At 36.3% G+C, this 5,524-nt stretch overlaps 1 protein-coding gene across 1 annotated transcript in view; it reads left to right on the top strand.

Annotated features, from left to right (window-relative positions):
* Ube2g1 (ubiquitin conjugating enzyme E2 G1) overlaps positions 1-5,524 on the top strand; it is a 14,829-nt gene that overhangs the window by 5,400 nt on the left and 3,905 nt on the right. The gene's annotated exons all lie outside the window — the stretch shown is intronic.

The following is a 5,524-nucleotide window of genomic DNA, read 5'->3' as shown; positions in this document are numbered from 1 at the left end:
AATTGAAGACCTAAAAGAAAACAAACAGCATTATATAATGATTTTATAAATTACCAAATTATTAACTGACTAGAAATTTTTATTCTTTTCCTTGGCAACAAACTCTTATTTTAAGCTCACTGTTGTGATTTTTTAAAAAATATTTTTTCAGTTGTAGGTGGGCACAATACCTTTACTTTATTTATGTGGTGCTGAGGATGGAACCCAGGACCCCAAACATGTGAGATGAGTGCTCTATCACTGAGCCACAGCCACAGCCCTCACTGTTGTGATTATCCATTACAGTATCCACTATCCATGTAACTATTTAATTTTGAATTTAAATTAATATTAAGTAAAATTTAAGATTCAATTCTTCTACCATACTATACATGGGCATATTTCTAGTATTCAACAGACACATGTGGCTAATGGCTGTCACATGGGACAGGAATAATTTAGTCTTTCCATATTCCAAGTCTTTCAAAGTCTATCTAGAATCACAAGAAGGATTAGTTAAGTGTCAAGTAATTTGGAAATTTAGAAATACTTGAAGATGTACAGAGAAACAATACTGCCATACTTCTCAACTTGCTAAAGTTAATTCTTCAGGATCAGTTCAAACCTATTTCTTTATGGAGCCACCAACAAACCCCTCCATCCCAATGATAGTTCTAATTGTTTTGTAACTGCTGGTCTCATGACCTAAATTAGATTTGAGGTCAATAACTCATCTAAATAAAAAAAATACTTCTACCTTATCAAGTATTTAAAATGTGCCAAACAGTGTGATAAGTGCTTTAAAAACTCATCTCAGGTAATGGTCACAATCATTACATAAAGAAGTTCCCTCCACTTTACAGAGAAAAGTAAGGCAAGGTCACACAGCTAATAAATGATAGTTTCCTATTCCAAAAAAAAAAGTTAGGAAAAAACTGGATTTGAGTTTTAAAAGGGACACTTAATAACCAGACCTTTCTGACCCTTTATTATATTTAGGTGTTTCTGAATATAAAGGTGGGGTCAGAGATTGAAGGGAAGAGAACAGCTGTTCTTAGAAACCTCCATCTGCTGCAAAGTACAATTTGGGGCAAATTCAAACAGAAAATTCCTGGGAATTCAAGTGGTATAATTTTAAACTCTTGACAGAGAAGCCTTAAGAGCAATGGCAAAATTTAACTCACACCATGTATGTTCATAATGTGTCCTCTAAAGCCCCAAGTAAATTTCTTAAAATCACCCAAAGCCAACCATACTAAAAGCTCTTTTGGGGGAAGGAAGGAAGCTGTGAGGCAATCTGTGGCCCAGCATATGCCTGTTTTCCATAATATAGAGAACATCTCTAAGATAGATCCGAAAAGGTGGAGCTATGGCTGTATTTCTTTACAAAACGGTTGTACCAATAAACGTAAATGACCCACATCCCAGCATGAAAATGCACAAATATGAATATATTTATTACTCTGACTAGAATTGATTTTTAACATCTGCACACATACATACACATATCATTTATTAGACAATACAAAAGTATATATTGAATGAAACTCAAAAGGCAATTCTATGAAATAGGAATTATAATTTTTAGGTAATGTTACTATAGTGTTTTTTCTATATGATGCCCAAATTAATCCCTCGCCAATAAATCTCCCAAAGCTGATAAGAGAACTGGGTATGGAGTTTGTACATGTGTATATTTGGTAATCACTCCCCCCAGATATAAACAATGAAAAATTTCAGGGCCACAAGAGAATCATTTAAAAACTACTTTTAAGTGAGGTTTTAAATGAAAATACCTCAAAGAGGACAAACCATTGAAAATCACTAAACACCTAAAATCAGGCAACCCAGCTTTTTCTCATGTTTCGTTTTATTTTTTGTGGTACTAGTGATTTGAGTCCAAAAGTGGCTCTACCACTGAGCTACATTTCCAGCCCTATTTTACTTTGACACAGGATCTCATTAAGTTGCTGAGGTCAGCCTCAAAATTTGCCAGCCTCTTCTGAGCCTCCCTACTCTCTTGTTGATATTAAAGACAATAATAAAAGTAATTTCTCACTTGGAGGAAGTGTTCCAATAATCACTCAAGTGAAAACAATCCATGAAGAAAATGGTTACCATCAAGGAAGTCTGCCCTGCTACACTTCACATAAGTGCTCCCAAAAGTTCCAATCCATCTTGTACTACTTTCCACTGTCTTTCCCCCAAACTGAATTCTTTTCCAACATGACATTGGTGACCACACACAACTGCTTCCAGCCTGAGGTCTTGTGACCAAGCCAATCTACATGTTTCTGTCTCTGTCTCTTCTTCTTGTCCCCTAAAAATGGATATTGTTCAAAATGTTGTCCTTGGATATAATACAATAGAAATAAAGTTCAACACCAAATGGAACTTTATTTCTATTCAGGAAACTTCCAATGTCACTAGCAGCCCTACTTCTAACTATCCAATAGTCAGTCATGTGTGAACTTCTCAAAGCAACACTCTACAATTCTACTCTAGGTCTTAATGTGATTTAATTTTACTTTTGTTTGTTCGTTTAAACTCAGGATGGGTATTGAACTCAGGGGCACTTGACCACTGAGCCACATACCCAGCCCTATTTTGTATTTTATTAGAGACAGGGTCTCACTGAGTTGCTTAGTACCTTGCCATTGCTAAGGCTGGCATTGAACTCACAATCCTCCTGCCTCAGTCTCTCCCAAGCTGCTGGGATTACAGGTGTGTGCCACCACACCCGGCCTTGTTTGTTTTATAATTCCTGGTCTATCTGGCTAAACAAATATCTCTTTTTTCAGCCAGGAAATGTATCTATAGTATTCTACATCTTCTGCTCCCCCAAGAGAACAGTGCCTTTGCAAACAGTAGGTGATTAACAAACACAAATTAACAAAAATTGAAATGAACTCATTCATAATTGCCTGTTCATGTTATCTCTCATTTTAAGATATAAATATCTTGGGTTGGGGTTGTGACTCAGTGATTGAGTGCTTGCTTGCCTCATGTGTGTGAGGCACTGGGTTTGATTCTCAGCACCACATGTAAATGTAAATAAATTAATAAAATAAAGGTCCATCAACAACTAAAAATACATTTTAAAAAAAAGATAAAAATCTTGGGTTAGGGTTGTGGCTCAGTGGTAGAACACTCACCTAGCATGTGTGAGGCCCTAGGTTTGATCCTCAGCACCACATAAAGATAAATAAAGATATTGTGCCCATATACAACTAAAAAAAAATATATTAAAAAAAGATATAAATCTTCTCTTTCAAGATATAAACCTTACTTTTTAATACTATGCAACCATCAGCAAAGAAGCAGATGCATATTATTGAGCTTGCAAAACCTTAAAAGACAACAATAAATAAAAAAGCATAGAATATATGGTATATTGACAATATACATACACATGTACAAAGTATTTATGTGTGTCCAAGGAGGATTAAATTACTGAAAGATTCAACTATTATTAGTGGTTACTTCTGGGAGTAGAATTGGGAGGCTTAGATGGGAAAGAGATAGTTTGCTTACTTTGTCCCTGCAACTAGGGACACAGAGTGAGAAGCAGAAGAGGAGGGCAACAAAGAGGCAGGCAAATCAGATTAAAAATCAGATAAAGGTAGCAATCAGATTTAGAAGGAACTAAGATAGAACCTTGATATTCACCGGTGGATAAGAGATGTTTCTAGGAGGGAATATCTGTAGTGCCAAATGTTACAGAATCAAAACTTAATTAAACCGTCAGATGTAACCAAAAAAAACCAGTACTTAGTGTCTTTAGGAGTTTAGTTTTTTGTGAAGAGGTGAGAAGAGCCAAACATTAACATGACACCGGAGTATTGATAGTCAAGAATAAAGAGAGTTAGCTCAGTAGCACACACCTGTAATTCCAGCAACCTGGGAAGATGAAGCAAGAGGATATAGCAAGCTCAAAGCCAACCTGGGCAACCTAGCAAAAGTATGTCTCAAAATAAAAATTATTTTTATTTTGGAGGTATGGCTCAGTGGTACCATGGCCCTGAGACCTAAATAAATAAGTAAAAGGAAGAGGAGGAGGGAGCTTGACATGTGTAAGGTCCTGGGTTCAATCCCTAGCACCACAAAAAAATAACATATATAAAATAAAAATAAAGGGGAAAAAATAAAAGGGTAAAGTCCCCTTTGTTTCATGTTTCCTCTCTTCCTCCCTTAAGGTAAATACTATTGCAGACTTCATACATTTTATGTGCTTCTTCAAATCACTGTTGTTTTTCAAACTTTTCTTCTACCATCTACCTAAAAAAAATAACATATTGAATTTTAGACATTATTAAGTCATGGATTTTGGTATGAAATGTTTAATCCAGTTTTCAAATGATCTCACACCTTGGCTCAAACAAAACTAGTGATTAGGTTAGATGATTACTGAGGCTTTTCTTTCCCAGTTACATCACATCATACGAGAGAAGTAACACCAAGTTCTTAAAGAACTGAGGCCCCTCTCAGTCTATGGAGAGATAGCCTTTATTTGTCAGCTCTGACAAATAAACTCTTGTGTGTTAAAAAATAAATAAATAAAATAAAGGGCCGAAAGGTAGTCTGCAGTGCTTGAGAAGAGAAGGTTTTGGTTCTCAAATATCTTCAGTAAAATTAATGTGTTAATTTAATTCAAGATTGTTCTACCAAGAACTGCTGCTCCCATACCCTTGTGCAATAGTGCAAGGCCCTGGGAAGAGAGTTGCTTAGTGCCGGTGAATATTTATGAAGTAACTGCAACTTTTAAGAAGAAGTGTGCTTTCTTATCATTGTGTCGACAGTGATGACCTATTAAGTCAAGATTTCCAATTATTGCTTCCTTACTATGTTACTATAAGGTCTTATACTATTTCCTGATTAACCTGTTTTATGCACTGAGGCATATGGCTTATACTTTTTTTTTGAGGGGGGGCATATACCTTTATTTTTATTTTTATGTGGTGCTGAGGATCAACCCAGTGCCTTGCACGTGCTAGGCAAGCACTCTACTGCTAAGCCACAACCTCAGCCAACTTTTTTTTTATTATTATTTTTAAGTCTTCTATGGTTCAACTTTAAAGGAAGCAATATATAACTCCTTACCCAATTTGCTTGTGCAACTTCATTAGTATTATTAATTAATTTTTAAAATGCTATCAAGATAAATACAATAAAATTCTTAAGTCAACAGAGGGCAGGGGCACAAGCCTATAATCCCAATAGCTTAGGAGGCTGAAGCAAAAGGATCCAAGTTCAAAGCCAGGCTCAGAGACTTAATGAGACCCTGTCACAAAAAAAAAGGGGGGGGGGCGCTAGGAATGTGGCTCAGTGATTAAGCACCCCTGGGTTTAATCCCAGGTACCAAAAAAAAAAAAGCCTTGGTCATTTCCATAATCTATAAAGTACCATTTCACAAGTAAAAGCATTAATAAGGGGCTGGGGTTGTGGCTCACCGTGTGTGTGAGGCCCTGGGTTCAATCCTCAACACCACATATAAATAAAGAAACAGGGCTGGGGATGTGGCTCAAGCGGTAGCACGCTCGCCTGG

This window comes from Marmota marmota, unplaced genomic scaffold (assembly GCF_001458135.2).
Source record: "Marmota marmota marmota unplaced genomic scaffold, marMar, whole genome shotgun sequence".
Taxonomy (NCBI): domain Eukaryota; kingdom Metazoa; phylum Chordata; class Mammalia; order Rodentia; family Sciuridae; genus Marmota; species Marmota marmota.
This window is presented reverse-complemented; position numbering and strand designations above follow the sequence as displayed.